This window comes from Mauremys reevesii, linkage group 10, assembly GCF_016161935.1.
Source record: "Mauremys reevesii isolate NIE-2019 linkage group 10, ASM1616193v1, whole genome shotgun sequence".
Lineage (NCBI taxonomy): Eukaryota > Metazoa > Chordata > Testudines > Geoemydidae > Mauremys > Mauremys reevesii.
In genome coordinates, this window is record NC_052632.1 from 41,459,066 (window position 1) to 41,477,113 (window position 18,048).

The following is an 18,048-nucleotide window of genomic DNA, read 5'->3' on the forward strand; positions in this document are numbered from 1 at the left end:
CAAGAGGCCACCTAGCTCTGGTTTGACAAGGCCCTGGAATTTGGCATATCCAAAGTACAGGTACATTTGAGCCAATACATGTTTTCCAAACACACCAGTTTGAACACAGATGCCCTTCTGTAGTTTGTCTGCACTGCATAGTCTGGGGGTGGGGGTTGCCCATAGGTGGATTTTAAGTTATGGGAAGTAGCACTTTCATCACTGCTTTGATCATTAACTGCACACACACGGTGGTGCTAGTCTGACCCACCAGTCTAGATAGTACCTGTATAAACACTTGTTTCTTCTGAAGAGACTGTCCATTCTCCCACTTGCTAGAGGCAAGGAAAAGAAACCTGGGACATTTTGGAGTGCAGCAAAGCTCACATGCCTTGGCTATAGTGGTTCTCTGAGGGCTAGCCATGCCCCACTAACAGATTAACCACAACCATGCTTGCCCACATTCAACAGGAATTTGCTGTTGATCACTGTTAGCATTTTCTAACAATGCATTGAATCAGACTCTGCCCAAGCCTCCCCCTAGCTGCTGGGGAAGGAGAACCTCACTCAATTTTCACTATTAGGTATGGAGCTCGGGACAGCAATTCCAGGTACTATGGCCCAACTCAGCAATCACAGCAGTGGGGTTAGTGAGAGTCACACCCTCTTGCAAAAAAAGGGTGGTGACACCTGACTTCATGGTTACCTCTCAAAAGCTACAGGAATCATTTCACTTAGAGGGAGGCGGGGAAGGGAGGAAGGAGCACTTGTTATCCTGGCAGACCAGGTGCTAGCTCCTGCCAAGGTCTCCATGTCTCAGCTGAATATTGAAATACAGTGCTGGAACCAGTCTGGCTCACCTCTTAAGATAGGTACTAGAATTATATGAATGTGTTTATGGAATGCTGGTGAGATGCTGCATATATTAGTTACCTTACAATACAATGTTATAAATGAAATGTTTGAACATTTGCATTGTAAGCCTTTAACTGTAAATCAGACAGCAGAGAGGCATTAACTAAAATGAAATGCTGGTCTCCTACAAAAAAGGCATTATGCCTTGCCCAACAAGGAAGGTCCACTGACAGACTAATATTCCACTCATCAGATCTCACACAGGAGTCTCGCAAGTGAATTCCTCCCATTGACTAAGTTTGCAGCTCAAAGCCAGGAACAAAACCCCTTATCAAGGAGGAACTATACCATTATTGCTTTGACTCTGGGGGTAAGGTTTTCTAGGCATAAGCAAGAGAATGCCAGTGATGAGCCTGAGGTTCACCAGTGGTCTGTGAGCTCCATGGATAGTTCCCTCTAAGGTGCAAACCTGGGTGGCCCCACACACACAAATGAAGGGCCACCCACCTAATTAGTTGAGCCATGCAGGTGTGGCTCCACTAATTAGGTGCCTGGACCCTGGAGAAGACACATGTAAGGTGAGGTGGTGGCCTTGGGGAGAATGGGGGTAGGTGGCAGTGAGGTGAAGGGAACTGGGATGTGCAGGGCTGCAGCGGCCAGAAAAAAAAAGGTGACTTCCCCAGCTGCAGGGCTGTAGCTGCCAGGGAGAGATTGTCCTCCTTCCCAGCCTCAGCTCCCGGGGGCTGCTGTGGCAGGGGAGAGAGCACACTGTGTCAGAAAGGTAAGACTACTGATATTAAAATATGAGTTGTGTGCTTTTTTGGCTTCTACAAATAAAAAACGAGTGAGAACCACTGTTTGAAGCAATTCATTTTCTTTTCATATTTAATAAGCCTGTAGATAGTTTGTTATAGGATTGGCTACAAGTGTAGTCTATGGTGTGAGATCCAAAGTTCAACTGACCTGGGGTAAGTGAGTGGTCCTTTGGGACTGGGAGTATCCTGAATATTGCTTTGACTCACGGTGTAAGGGACCATTACAAAGATAGATCCACCTGGGTGGTGGTGAGACAGATTGGGGTACCCAAAGGGAATGTCTGATTTCCTGTTAAGGCTGATAGCACCTGAGGAGTTGATGCCTGGTAAGTGGTTGGTGAAATGTATGTACAGAACTTGCAGCCAATTTGGTGCTTGCATGCTGGTTCTTAAGTCTGCCCTGAGGTTGACACTCATGCTCTTTAGCCACTGCAGAGCAACGTCACAGCACTGTTTGCTAGTCCCCTGCCCATCACTCCAGTCAGCAGCTATTAACTGGAATGACAGCCAAAGTAAGCTGAGCATTAGCTTGACTTTAAGGAGGAAAAGCATAACTAAGTCTTGGGCTTTTCCTATCCTCCCAGAAGCCCTGCCTCACGGTGACCCTCTAGAACAGGCCTGCACAACATACGGCCCGCAGAACCTCACTGTGCGGCCCGCGAGGGGATTCTAAATCCCCTGTACATGGTGCTCTGCAGGCAGCCCAGAGCCCTTTGAATCCCAGCCATGGCCAGGAAGCAAAGAGCTCTGGGCTGTCCACAGCCGTGGGGAGCCCAGAGCCCTTTAAATCTCAGCTGCAGCGAGCCCAGAGCCCTTCAAATCCCAGCTGCAGCAGGGAATCAGAGGGCTCTGGGCTGCCCGCAGAGATTCCCAGCCGCAGCTGGGATTTAAAGGGCTCAGGGCTCCCCGTGGCTGTGGGCAGCCCAGAGCCGTTTGCCCCCTCCCCAGACCTCTGCCCTTAACTGCCCCCCAGGACCCCACCCCCTATCTAAATGCCACTGCTCCTTGTCCCCCAATTGCTCCCTCCCAAGACCCCTGCTCCAACTGCCCCTTGGGACCCCAGCCACTATCTAAGCCTCCCTTCTCCTTGTCCCCAACTGCCCCCTCCTGAGACCCCCCCAACTTCCCCCAGGACCCCACCCCCTACCTGTCCCCTGATGAAACCCCTGGGACTCCCATGCCTATCCAATTGCTGCCTGTCCCAACTGCCCCCCTGAACCTCTGCCCCATCCAACCACCCCTGCTCCCTGTCCCTTGACTGCCCCCTGGAACTCCCTACCCCTTCTCCAACCCCCAGCCCCCTTACTGTGCCACTCAGACCAGCATGTCTGGCTCCATGCAGCTCCAGACACATTGCTGCCATGCTCCCCTGTGGAGCCCACACCCCCTCCCCGCCCCAGCACCTGCCTTCCAGATTTGAACACCTCAAAACTCAGGAGTGCTCAAGCCCAGTTTGGGCAGCTGTTACTTCATTTCTCCCAAATCAAATATACTGATCCACTGTAACTTGCTCAATTTTATCCTGCTTTTTCTACAGAAAGAAATGCTTATTAGCACTGGAATTGCTATTTTCAAACAGCCATTGCCTTTTTGTTTGTTTAAGGAAGACAGTGATATTGCATTGGCAAATTCCCCATAGAACGAAAGAGTGGAACAAAAGAATAAAGGCACCTCAACTTTTCCTCATTTATGGAGGACAGTCTTATAATATGCATCCAGATATCTTCCAATCACACAAGCTGAAAATTGTTCCACTTTACTGCAGCTCTAACCATATGGGAACCAATCCTGTCTGTTTTGTGCACATCCAAAATTCCTGCTGAATGACCTGCCCTGGGAGCATTACCAGTGACCCAGGGCTGGGGAGGCAGGAGGCGTGAGTGGGGGGGAGGCACTGGTGGGGGGGAAGCCCAGCACTGGGGCAGCAGGGGGTGTGGGTCAGTGGGGGGGGAGAGCCCAGGATTGGGGCAGCAGGGGGTACAGGGGGGAGCCCAGGGCTGGGATGGGGGGCAGCCACTTTTTTTGCTTGGGGCAGCAAAAAACCTAGAGCCGACCCTGCCGGGTTCCCCCAGCCGCTGGAGCCCTGAGCCCTTTAATTTGACCCTTAGGGCTCCCAGCCACCTCTTCAGCTGGGAGCCCCCAGATGATTTAAAATAAAGTATCATCTCCCCACCCCCAACCTTCCTTTTTGGCCCACAGCTGTTTTGGTGGGGCAGCACTGGGGAAGGAGGGTGTGTTTCTGCAGGGCTGGACGGCCCTGGGGCGGGGTGTTTCTGCGGGGCCAGGAGGTTTTGGCCCTCGGCTGTTTTCTCTGGAGGAATGTGGCCCTAGTCACTTTACAAGTTGTGCAGGCCTGCTCTAGAAGAGGGAAGGGGTCACTAGAGAGCAGTGTACTCCCTGGCACCATCCAGGAGTGTTAGGACTACATTCTCAAGCCCCTGGTGACCCAGGAGCAAGGTTCCCTGCTTGATCCATGCTGTGCTACCTGCCCCAGTCATCCAACTGAGGTGCCAATGCAACCATGAGCCTGTGGGGGTGTGTCTGGATAAGTTCCATGCACAGGCACACAAAAGCGATCACTGAGTCTTGCAGTGAAGGTTTAAAATGGAGGCAAGAAGATGCCATTCCAAAGGTCAGGACTGCAGGAATTGTAAAGGAGTGATTTTCACTATGCAACCCTGGATTCCACAGCCTTTAACAAGCTGGCTACAGAGCCAGATTCCTAGCATGAGAACAGAACTAACCCATCAACTGCAGCAAAGCTGGCACAGGCCAGGCTGTTGCAGCTACCAGCCATAAAATCTGCTCCCATGAAACAGAAGGAAAACAGGGAAGCATTCAGCTCTTTAAGATGGAACATGTGCTTGGTCAATACATATGGACTTAATTATGCAAAAGGTAAATTCTCTTCAGGAATCTTGGACACAGCCTTTCATATATAACACATACAGTCTCCCTTATTTATACCCTGTGGTTGCAGTCTGACTAGTGTTCATATGGGAAGGCTTGTATGCCAGAAGTTATGCCATCAGCACAAGATCAAGCTAAGACCAAGGAGATGGATGCTGGACTGGTTTTATTTTTAGAAGCCCTGTTGATGTTCTCCCCCTGTAAGTGCAGCTACCACTGGCTCAGAAGGCAGGATCCATCTGGCAGGTATGAACAAGCAAGTCTTTAGAACTTTAACCCAAACCTAAGGACATGCCCACACTCCTCAGTCCACTGGCTCCAGCACCAGTGTTTTTTGCACCTGTTTAAACATATTTTACTTTAACTTAAGCAAAGAGAACTGAGAAAGTTGTACTAATTTAGTTTCAAGGGCAGTTATCTTTGAAAACTTTCAAGCCTTCACCACATTTCTTCTAGTTTTTAGATTAGAAACTGAGGTATTCTGTAACCCGAACAACTATGATATCTGAGAACTTTCAGATTTGTCAACTCCTACTGTACCACCAGGTGAAAGCTCGGCAAATAAGCATGCCTAAAATCTGTTCTGTCAACACCTATTTAACCCCAGTGCAGCCGACAGCTCCATTGTGCCCAAGGAAAGGTGCTTGACCATGGTTTCTTTCCCAGATTAAAGACCTTGAATTTGACTCAATCTATGGAGTAGAATAAAACCTACTCCCCTACTTTTATCTCTAGGGATACAGAGACCAGGGAGCTCTGAGGAAGGACAAGTGGAAAGCAGGGAACCCATGTTAGTGTTAGTTAGGCTTAACTAATGTGGGAAGTTCCGAAGCATGCAGAAGGCCATTCTGCAGGGCATATGGAAGACTCTTTAAAGTGTCAGACCTGGTCTACATTAGGAAATTAAGCTAGTATAGCTACACAAAATCCACATCCCAAAGTGATGCCATTAAACCAACCTAATCCTGATGCAGACAGGAGAATTCTCCTGTCAACTTAACTCCTTTCTCTCTTAGAAAGATGAAGTACCTACATAGACAGGAGAGCCCCTGGCATCAGCATAGGTAGTGTCTTCACTGACTCACTACAGCATTTTAAGTGTAGACAAGCTCTCAGTAAAGCAGCTTCCATGCTGATTGAGTGGCAATTCAGAACAGCAAAAAGCAGAACCAAGTCAACTTCCAGGCCTTTGTACAAAAGCAGCAAAAAAGGTACTCTTAGATGTCACCTTCAAGATTCAAGTTCAGCTAGAATAGACTTATAATGATCTGACTTAATAACTATATTAAGGGCTCATCTACACTTTGAACACTACAGTGGCTCACCTGTACCACTAGTGCTTCAGCATAGACACTACCTACAACAGGATTCTCCTGTCAGTGTAGGCAATTCACCTTTTCAAAAACAGCAGCTGGGTTGACAGAACTCTTCCATCAGCCTAGTGCTGTTTACACCAGGGGTTAAACCAATAAAGCTACATCTCAGTGGTGTGGATTTCTCATACCCCATGAGATGTAACTATACTGATTAGAATTCTAGTGTAGACCAGGCCTATATGCCAGAACATGTGCAGAGTCACAAGAAGTTCCATTTGTTCAAGCTTTTGTTCAGATTCATAATATGAATATTGCTTCAGTCTCCCAGACACAAGCCTACATTCCCTTAAGTCACATAGTCACCTCAAGTGAGAGCTTGACATCAAAACTATGGTTCCAGGGAAGTTGTGCCAGTAATCCTTGCCCTGCAACCCACAAAGCTAGCTGTTTTGCAGGTTACTGCATACAGCTCTACAATCCTTACAGTAAAGGTAGACTGTTTATACATTTCCCCGTTGCATCTCCCTTGACTCCCCCACCTAGAATATTTGAAACGTGACCTTGAGTCATGGACAGAAGAGACTTTTCCACTGATTATATTGATACTATGGTGATGGGAACTCCAGGAACGTGATGTAAAGTTGCATGCAAATTAGACATAGCTTTCTAGATCTTGGTAGCATAAAGACCACACATCACTAGCACAAGTGGTTTACTAAAGCCTACCAAATAAAGAGGTAAGATTCAAATCACTGCAGTGGGACAATTTCCTAGTGCAAGTGCTGGAACCACCCAGAGGCAGAGCTCTTCTTCACCTGCTGCTCACAAACAGGAAAGAATTAGTAGGGGAAGCAAAAATGGATGGGAACTGGGAGGCTGTGACCATGAGATGGTTGAGTTCAGGATCCTGACAAAAGGAGAAAAGGAGAGCAGAAGAATACAGACCCTGGACTTCAGAAAAGCCGATTGACTCCTCAGGGAACTGATGGGCAGGATCCCCTGGGAGAACAACATGAGGGGGAAAGGAGTCCAGGAGAGCTGGCTGTATTTTAAAGCATCTTATTGAGGTTGCAGGAGCAAACCATCCTGCTGTGTAGAAATAGTAAATATGGCAGGCGACCACCTTGGCTTAACAGTGAAATCCTTGCTGATCTTGTAAATTTGTGTTTAAAAAGTGGAAGCTCGGAAAAATGACCAGGGAGTATAAAAATATTGCTCAGGCATACAGGAGTGAAGTCAGGAAGGTCGAGTCACACTTGGAGTCGCAGCTAGCAAGGGATGTTAAGACTAACAAGAAAGGTTTCTACAAGTATGTTAGCAACAAGGTGGTCAGGGAAAGTGTGGGCCCCTTACTGAATGAGGGAGGCAACCTAGTGACAGGATGTGGAAAAAGCTAATGTACTCAATGCTTTTTTTGCCCATCTTCACGATGAAGATCAGCTCCCAGACTACTGTACTGGGCAAAACAGTATGGGGAGGTGACGACCAGCCCTCTGGAGAAAAGTGGTTCAGGACTACTTAGAAGAGCTGGACGAGCACAAGTCCATGGGTCTGGATGTGCTGCATCTGAGGGTGCTAAACGAGTTAGCTGGTGTGACAGAGCGATGGGACATTATCTTTGAAAACTCATGTTGATCAGGGAGGTCCTGGATGACTGGGAAAAGGCTAATGTAGTGCCCATCTTTAAAAGGGAAGAAGGACCCAAGGAACTACAGGCCAGTCAGCCTCACTTCAGTCCCTGGAAAAAATCATGGAGCAGGTACTCAAGGATTCAATTCTGAAACACTTAGAGGAAAGTGATCAGGAACAGTCAACATGGATTCACCAAGAGCAAGTCATGCCTGACTAACTAATTGCCTTCTATGATGAGATAACTGGCTCTGGGAATGGGGGAAAAGCAGTGGATGTGTTATTCCTTGACTTTAGAAAAGCTGTTGATACTGGCAAGAATACTGTGGGAGACTAAGTTAAAGAAGTAAGGGCTAGATGAATGGACTATAAGGTGGATAGAAACATGGCTAGATCGGGCTCAACAGGTAGAGATCAATAGCTCCATGTCTAGTTGGCAGCCAGTTATCAAGTGGAGTGCCCCAAGGGTCAGTCCTGGGGCCGGTTTTGTTCAATATCTTCATTAATGATCTTGAGGATGGTGTGGACTGCACACTCAGCAGATTTGCAGATGACACTAAACTGGGAGGAGTGGTAGATATGCTGGAGGGTAGGGATAGGATACAGAGAGACCTGACGAGTTAGAGGATTGGGCCAAAAGAAATCTGATGAGGTTCAGCAAGGACAAGTGCAGAGTCCTGCACTTAGGATGGAAGAATCTCATGCACTGCTACAGATTAGGGACCGAATGGCTGGGCAGCAGTTCTGCAGAAAAGGACCTAGGGGTTACAGTGGATGAGAACCTGGATATGAGTCAGTATGCCCTTGTTGCCAAGAAGGCTAACGGCATTTTGGGCTGTATAAGTAGGAGCATTGCCAGCAGATTGAGGGATGTGATCATTCCCCTCTATTTGGCATTGGTGAGGCCTCATCTGGACAAGTGTGTCTAGTTTTGGGCCCACACTAGAAGGATGTAGAAAAATTGGAAAAAGCCCAGTGGAGGGCAACAAAAATGATTAGGGGCTGGAGCACATGACTTATGAGGAGAGGCTGAGGGAACTGGGATTTAGTCTGCAAAAGTGAAGGATGAGGGGGGGATTTGATAGCTGCTTTCAACTACCTGAAAGGGGGTTCCAAAGAGGATGGATCTAGACTGTTCTCAGTGGTACCAAATGGCAGAACAAGGAGTAATGGTCTCAAGTTGCAGTGGGGGAGGTTTAGGTTGGGTATTAGGAAAACCTTTCACTAGTAGGATGGTGAAGCACTGGAATGGGTTACCTAGGGAGGTGGTGGAATCTCATTCCTTTGAGGTTTTTAAGGTCAGGCTTGACAAAGCCTTGGCTGGGATGATTTAGTTGAGGCATGGTCCTGCTTTGAGCAGGGGGTTGGACTAGATGACCTCCTGAGGTTCCTTCCAACCCTGATATTCTATGATGCTGCCAAAAGCTTTGGTACAAGACCAAGGAAGCAGTGATGAAGGTAAAGTGATACTGGGCTACTCAGACTAAAGCACCAATAAACGTCTGGAGAACCAGCTCCAACAAGCAGCATCTGTGCTGAAGCAGAATGAAGTGACAGCATGGAGAACTGCTGAAGCATAGTCTTTGCAGAGAGGGGTATTTCTGTACTGGGTTGTCTCCAACTGATTGACCAGAACCAAATTACATAAGAAGCTGACCAGGTGAGACTTAAACAAGCTAGTGCAAGGATTGTTTAGTTTACCAGAAATGTTAACAGCCTCACTCACAGCCAAGAACATATGTATTTAGACATATGAAGCTCCCTGAAGTGCTTACATACAACTACTACTGAAAGAGGAAACAGGATGTGCTAGAGTGACATAGCAAAAGGGAAGCTGGATCACTGGCTCAGTCCTGAGGGATGGTGAGAGGAAGGGTTTTCATTCACCCTAGAGATGAGTAGTGGGGCTTCAAGACAGACAATGGAAGCGATGACTCAGAAGATTAGTCTGAGGACATGAACCAATGAGCCAGAGTTGAGGCCCAGCATGAGTTAGTAACCAAACCATCTGCCAGCTGTGAGGCTTCAGAACTGAAGTGGACACTAGCTGGAACTCAGGATTTTACTGACTTTTTCAGCTGAGACCACATTTCAAGAGGCCCAGTGAGACTGAGCTCCCTTCTTGTGCTGAGTGGGGTCTCACTTGGGGCTGAAGTATGCTGATATACAGGGGTACTGTGCAGTAATGCCACTCATGCAGGACTTCCTTTAACCAAAGCTCTCTCAGCCCTGGAGCCTGAGCTGGCTCCATCTAACCTCACTGGAAAAGCTTTTTTTTTTAGAATGCAACATGAAGTTTTATAGTGGGATTTGAACAGTTTAAGGAAACAGAACATGGTGTGGTCACCCAGGGTAGTCTAGGCAAAACCAAGTTTAGATTAGCTCCCCACCTGGTCTAGAACAGAGTGAGGTTTGTTCCCCACTTACCAAGCAAACTGTTAAGTCCTGAGTACACTGACAGTTAAGGCAGTAAAATAAATTAGCGTAGACATGCCCTAAGCTGTCTAACTCAACATAAGATACCTGGTATCTCAATGTTTCTAATGCCAGTGGAGCTGAACTGGTGAGGGCAGTCTTGCAATCTAGAGTAGACAGGCCCTTAGAAAATCCTTTGGCTGGAAACAGCTGGTCAGAACAATCTCAGAACCATTCTATCAGAGAACACAGCTTTGGTGTTGAAATGCTTCATGCAATTGTGTTGATTTTGCCAAAGTTTTGCTTTGAAAAAAGGGAACATGCTGATGTCAAAACATCCCGTTTGCTATGTTTTAGAGCAAGTATTTTGACTTTTGTTTTGAAACCACTTGTTTTGACTTTTGTATTGCATTAATAAAGAGTAAAATCAAGATATGCAGTTTTGATTTTGCCAAACATCAAAACACCACATTTTGATCAACCCAAAGTGATGTTTCAAGAATTTTCTTGAAAATTTCAAAATTTTGGTCCTAATTAGACCACCACAAAGTCAATCTCCAAGTCCTTTGCAAAAATGGAACTTGTAACCTCTGCACAGCTCTAACTGGAACTACACTGGTTTCAGATGCAGAATGCCAGAGAGCAGACCCCCTCCAAGCACAGCAAGCTTCAGCACTGTAAAGTGCCAGTGTAGACAGTGCACCAGCAATGGGAGCAACACCCCTTGTGAAGGTGGGTTTGTTTTTTTTAAAAGCACTGGGAGAGCTCTCCCAGCACTCTGCCACAACTACACAAGCCATGGTAAAGCATTACTGTGGCAGTGCTTCTACACTGGCAGTGTAGACTAGCCCTTAGTTGTTCAGAGGACTTCAGTGTCAGCTAGATCAGTGGTCTCCAAAGTGTGTGCGCAAGAGGCTCCTTCGGGGTTTGCAGCAGGAGGAGCGCCACCGGAGCAGTGCTGCTTTGGCAGTTCAGGCAGGAGTCCAAGCAGCTTTTTTTTTTTTTTGCACTTCAGCAGTTGGGGTGGCAAAAATGGTAGAGCCGGCCCTGCAGTGCGGCAGGGGGTGTGTGCTCAAATTTTTACTGGTAGGGGTGCATAATCAAAAAAGTTTGGAGACCACTTAGCTAGATTAGTGTCTAGGTCTCGTGTTCATGTAGCAAGACCTTCCTCCATCAACCAACAGCTTTTCCAGCCTTGTCATTCAGTTCACAAGTGGTAGGTAAAGGAGCAGTTTACAGTTTTGAAGGTGTGACAGCATAAAGCTGTACAGCCCTTAATGCTGAACAGCCATGTTTTTCCAGGGAACTAATGCAAATTCAACCAAACCCCTAATGAGGTTATGGAAGAAAGCGTTTCCAATGACTGCCAGCTGCCTTGTTAGAGTCAAACTTCACTTCTCCTGGGGTGAAGACTCTGTGTGGAAAGTTAGAAGTCTGGAACACAACTTGAGCCCTGACTAGCTGAGAAGAGTGCTCAGGGCCCCATCTTCTGTTGCTATGGTGTTTCTACGTAGACACTGCCCAATGACTGGAGACATACAAAAGACACTCTAAGAACTTTACTTTGGCCTCCTTAAATTCCTACCGCCAAATTTAAGATGTTTAAATGGAGCCTCACATACTATCACAGTAAGGACAAGAGCACTACATTCCTGGGAACAGTGCATCAATCCAACTCCTGCAGGATCTGGTACTGTAGCATTGACATTTCCATTAATTCTTACTGGAAACTGAGTGTTGGTGTTGAGACCCAGTTAAGGGAATACAAACAGATTAATGAGAAACACATACCTGCTCAGATGTGAGAGCAGACCTGAACTTAAAATCCTACTAAAATCTTGATGGATGTCAGCTTTGCATACTGTTCTTCCCCTCCAAAACCAGCTGCTGCCATTTTGGTGTTAACATGAACTACATTGGGTAATGCCTCTCCTAGCAACCCAGGCTCATTAGTGTTCACAAGCAAACACCACATCTATACAAATTGTGGAATGATGTGCACAGCACATTCCTGACAGCATCAATATTGTCATGCTAGTGCACAGATAGAAGAGCCATGCTGGCTTCAGCTGCTCTGGTTTCAAACAAGTTAATTCTTGCCAAATGCAGGGAGTAGAGTCCACAATAAAGTGACTGGCCCTGCAAAAAGCAATTAATATTGGCCCTGTTAACCTAGTTAGTCAGTAAGCAGCAGTCTGACCCAGTTCTCACTCTCCCTGCACTCAGGAGTCATGAAGTTTCCACAGCTCCAGTAACATGTCTAAAAATAGTCACCTAAGCACTGTGCATCTGAGGCCAGGTCTATACTACAGACCTATAGCTGTATAACTAGATGCTTGGGGGAGGTGGGAGTGAAAAATCCACATCCCTGATCCATGTAGTTCTACTGACCTACTAAACCCTGGGGTAGCCAGTGCTATGCTGACAGGAGAGCTTCTCCTACCACCTCTGCAGATGGATTAGCTCCAGCATAGGACTGTCTTCACTTAAACAGTGCAGCTGTGCCCAGGCAGCATTTTACATGCAGACCTGCCCATAGTCTTCCTGTTTCCCCATTTCCTCACTACCTCTTTCTTCATAGAATACAGGACAGGGCAACCTGTCCTTGTCCATCTGGCTGACAATCCCCCTTTCACCCCAACCATCTTGACCTACCTCTCAGGATATCATACTAGTTTGTGATGACCAATTAGGTGGCCCAGAGGGTTGAGAGAGAATGTGTTGTGGAGCACATGCTATGTATGTGGTCCTACAGCTTCAGACAAAGTCAACTGTCAGGGGCCTGGTTAGAACATAGGAACTCTGACAAATCACAAGCCCAATGATTGTTCCAGTCAAGTGAAACAAATGATTATAATGTTCCCAAATAACATTAAGTCCAAAACCTTTATCCTGTGGAAACATGGGTAAGGCATGCTGTGGCATTATACTGCAAAATGGGACTAACTACTGTGCAATTTAGACAATCCTCCCCTTCCCCTCATGTGGCTGATTCTGTAGTGTAGACAGCACCCAAGCAAGACCATTTGCCTTAACTATCTTTAAGCCAGGGTGTCTGTACCCATGGGCCAGAGCCTTCCTAGCTGATTTTTTCTGGATGCCCTGTGGGACATACAAACTGGGGTGTAATAGCATGACATTGCTCTGTCAAGATTAGCTACTGCACTGCATTTTAACAAATGGAATGGAGAGGGGTGAGGCAGAAGCCCAGGAACTAGGAATTGCTGCAAGAAAGGCAATACAGAACAGGGGACGAGCAGACAGAAGGGTGGAGAAGGAAGAGATATAGGGCAGAAACAGTGGCTGAAGAGCAGGATAGTGGGACAGTAGAATATTAAATATTAACGAAGGCCAGACTCCACCCTTGATCTTTATGAAGATTTCCTATGAACACTGGGGGCTTTGTTATGGGTGGAGGGAGTTTGGACTCCCACATTCATGCCCAAGTCCAAACCATAAGTAAGCTGAATTTGCTCTCTCATTTGACATAACTGTCTTAAATAGCTCTAACAATGCTCAATACCATTTCCCAGGCCAGCAGAGGCAGCACAGAAGAGTAATATATCAGAGGGAGGATATACTCTATTGCATAGTTCAACCTTGTCTATACTAGCCAGAAAGCCAAGTTAAACAGTTCCTTGGTAGCAAGATGCTGAACCATTCTGGCAATTACTGATTTGAGATTAGAGCTGCCTATCCACAGCAGCTCTGGAAGATCACCTCTGTAGGCCAGCCTGAGACCAGGCTCAATCTAGCTTCACAGCTGATGGGCATAACAGATCTGAATGTTTTGTTTGGTGGAAACTTACAATACTCTGTATTTAACATTTCTCAGGATTTTTTATTTTGAGACCCAGGATTCCCTTGATACATATCTAAGATACCGAATAAGAACTTTAGACAACAGATCTGTCTGAAAGGAAATGCAAGGAGTTGTGACATTGCTTCAGAAGAGCCAAATGCAGGAAAACTGGATTAGTAAGGTAACTAGTGATGGAGCAGAACAGATTAGGAAAAGGAAAAAAATTCCAACAGTACCAATTTGAGAAATCCACAATGGCATCTAAATTGAAAGCAGCCACAGGAAAGATCATGGTGAGTATAACTCAGGACAGTGGCTCATCCTTTCCAGACTACTGCATCCCTTTCAGGAGTCTGATTTGTCTTGCATACTCCAAGTTGCACCTCACTTAAAAATTACTTCTACACAAAAATAAAAGTAGTGTCACAGCACACAATTACTGATAAATTGCTTCCTTTCTCATTTTACCACATTATAAAATCAATTGGAATATAAATACTGTACTTACATTTCAGTGTATAGTATCTAGACCAGTATAAACAAGCCATGGGTTGTATGAAATTTTAGTTTGTACTGACTTTGCTAGTGCTTTTCATGTGGCCTGTTATAAAATTATGCAAATATCTAGATCATAATAGAATATCAGGGTTGGAAGGGATCTCAAGGGGTCATCTAGTCCAACCCCCTGCTCAAAGGATCGAACTCAACCCTGGGTTTAGGCAGGCCAATGCTCAAACCGAGCTATCCCTCTCCCTGGACATGGGCGCCAACTTATATGGGCTCCTGGGGCTTTAGCCCCAGGAATATTCACAGACAGGGGCTCTGCTCCAGCAATATTTGGAGCTAGGTTTCTCCCCTGCTCTGCGCTGCCGGCAGCCTAGAGCCCTTTAAATCCCAGCCACAGCCGGGAATCAGAGGGCTCTGGGCTGCCCGCTGTGGCGGGGAGCCCAGAGCCCTTTAAATCTCAGCCGCTGCTGGGAATCAGAGGGCTCTGGGATCTCCACGGCTGCCAGCAGCCCAGAGCCCTTTGAATCCCAGCCCCTGGCCGCTGATTGCCCCCTCCCCAGACCCCTGCCCCAACTGCCCCCCAGGACCTCCACCCCCTATCTAAGCACCACTGGCCCTTGTCCCCTGATTACCCCCTCCCGAGACCCCTGCCCCTAGGGACCTCAGCCCCTATCTAAGCCTCCCTTCTCCTTGTCCCCAACTGCCCTCTCCTGATACCCCACCCAACTCCCCCCAGGACCGCACCCCCTACCTGTCCCCTGATAAACCTCCTGGACTCCCATGCCTATCCAATTGCTGCCTGTCCCCTGACTGCCCCTTCGAACCTCTGCCCCAGCCAACCCCCCCTGCTCCTTGTCCCTTGACTGCCCCCCGGAACTCCCTACCTCTTCTCCAACCCCCAAACCGCTTACTGTGCCACTCAGACCAGCGTGTCTGGCTCCGTGCAGCTCCAGACGGTTGCTGCCATGCTCCCCCATGGAGCCCACAGCCCTCTCCCACCCCCAGCACCTGCCCTCTGGATTTGAACACCTCAAAATTCAGGAGTGCTCAAGCTCGGTTTGGGCAGCTTTTACTTCATTTCTCCCAAATCAGTTTCCCCTGCAAGGTGCCAACTGAAGATGTTGGAGAACAGAGATCGGGTGGTCTCCTAATGCCTGGAAAAGAGACAAAGGCCGGAGGAGGGAGTGTCAGTGCCTGTGCGGACTTCTGGGAAGTGCACGGTGTGGAAGGGGATGCTGTGATGCTTTGGCACAACTCCATACAAAGCCAGTCAGGACTCTGGGGGAGCCTCCTCTCTGAGCAGACTGTCTCCAGGGCAAGAAGCTTACACTTTCCTGGGTCTGACCTCAGAGCATTCAGCATGCCCTTCCATGTCATGCACTTTCCACAGCGAGTCTGCCCAGGCTGGTCCTGGGGCAACCAGAGGGCCCTGCACCCCAACTCCGCAGTCAGATGTGACTCTCAGCTAGACAGTAAAACAGACTGTTTATTAGATGACGGGAACACAGTTTAAACAGAGCTTGTTGGTACAGAAAACAGAGCCCCTCTGTCAGGTCCATCTTGGTGGGGTGGGGAGCCCAGAACCAAGTTCTGGGTCTCTCCCCATTTCCCCAGCCAGCTCCAAACTGACACTCCCTCCTCTGGCCTCTGTGTCTCTTCCGGACAAGGAGGCCACCTGATCTTTGTCCCCAACACCTTCAGTTGGCATCTTGCAGGGGAAACTGAGGCACCCACACTGTATTCAGAGAAAATATTAAGAACATTCCCACTTCATCACAACAGGTGCAACAAAATATAATACTGTATATTGAAGTAGGCAAGTGCTGCTTCTGACTTTCCACTTTTAATTGACCCTTGTAATCTTGTGGCACTGACGCGTTGTAGCTTCATTTTATATCGGCTTACAGGGCGGGAGTGGGGGGGCACCACCATTTTGGGCCCCACCAAAAATTATACAAACCTGCCGCCTATGTCCCTGGAAGATGATTTGATGTATCCCCTGGAGACCTCTCTGGTTGAGAACTATTGGCTCATGATATATCTACACTAGAAAGGCCATAGCAACAGCAGTTCCATGGCAGCTTAGATGCTTACTACTGCAGTAAAGTTACCTTAGAGACAGCAGCTAGGCCAACGGAAGAACTCCATCAGCCCAGCAGCAAAGAGGAGATAGTTCTAAGAGCTGCTTCCCATTGGAGCCAAGTGAAGTTGGGGCTTATGGAGCTCCCCCCATGGCTTTTGGCCCTGACTACAGTCAGCTTAACTCAGGGGTGGGCAAACTTTTTGGCCTGATGGCCACATCGGTTACAAAACTGTATGGAGGGCCAGATAGGGAAGGCTGTGCCTCTCCAAACAGCCTGGCCCTCACCCCCTATCTGACCCCCTCCCACTTCCCACCCCCTGACTGCCCCCCTCAGAACCCTCTGACCCATCCAATGCTCCCATGCTCCTTGTCCCCCGACCACACCCTCCTGGGACCCCTCACCCCTTGTCCAACCACCCCCAGGACCCCACTCCATCCAACCCCCCACTCCTTGACTGCCTCAACCCCTATCCACACCCCCACCCTGACTGGCCCCCAGTACTCCTACACTTATCCAATCCCCTGCCCACCCCCACCCCAGAACCTCCACCCCATCCAGCCATCCTCACTCCCTGACAGGACCTCCTACCCCTTAATCCAACCCCCCCCACACTCCCTGCTCCCTTACCATGCCACTCAGAACAGCATATCTGGCAGCCACGCTGCCTGGCCAGAGCCAGACATGCTGCTGCTCTGCCCTGCAGGAGCACGCAACTTTGCTGTGCAGTGTGCTGCCCACTGGGAAGGTGGACAGCGGGGGAGGGGCCAGGGCTAGCCTCCCCTCCCCATCAGAAGCGCAAGGGTTGGGCAGGACAGTCCTGTGGGCCGGATGTAGCCTGCAGGCCATAATTTGCCTACCTCTGGCTTAACTACATCTCAGGGGGAGTTTCACATCCCTTAGCCACACTACTACATTGACCTAATTTGGGAGAGTAGCTCAGCCCTCAGCTGTGGCAGCAAAGAGGAGGCAGTTCTAAGAGCTGCTGCCCACTGGCGCCAAGGGAAGTTGGGGCTTATGGAGCTCCCCGCATGGCTTTCAGCCCTGACTACACTACAGACACTGCAGTAGGACAGCCACAGCACAGTGCACTGTAGTGCTGAAACTTTCTACAGCAATGGAAGGTGTTCTTCCATTACTCTGGCAGCATTTCAAGCATAAACAAGACATTTATGCGAAGTGTTAATCCTATTGGCATAGTACAGGTAATCCACCTCCCCAAGAGGCGGTAGCTAGGTCAATAGAAGAGTCCTTTCATTGACTAGAGCAGTCTAGGCCAGGGTTAGGTCATCTTAACTGATCAGGCTTGTTGGTAATCCTGCAGCAGTAGCTAGGTCAACAGAATTCTTCCACTGACCTAGCTACATCTACACCAGGGGTTAGGTTGGCATAGCTCCACCGCCATTCACAGCTCTGAGGGCCGTGCTACAACTTAATTTTTAAATGCAAGACCAAGCCTTTGTCTGGGAGTCTCTCCAGCTGCTGCAGCAAGCATCTGACCCTACCCCTAGTCTGACCCTGGATTATCTAATGCAATAGTGTTTTTTGGGGGAGACAAGATAAACACCCCTGGCTATTGTTAAATACTACATTATGGCATTACAGCACTTTGGACAGAATCCCCAATATCATTTAATGCTTTAAGTTACCCACTTTCTTATCTAAGACAAATAAGCTGTACTATAATTAGAGCACTATATTGCATCACCAGAGCCACTCAGCTAGGCAGACAGTCATCA

The 18,048-nt window shown here is 48.0% G+C and overlaps 1 protein-coding gene across 4 annotated transcripts in view; it reads right to left on the bottom strand.

Moving 5' to 3' along the window:
• Positions 1-18,048, bottom strand: part of CPEB1 (cytoplasmic polyadenylation element binding protein 1) — a 79,562-nt gene that overhangs the window by 58,104 nt on the left and 3,410 nt on the right. The gene's annotated exons all lie outside the window — the stretch shown is intronic.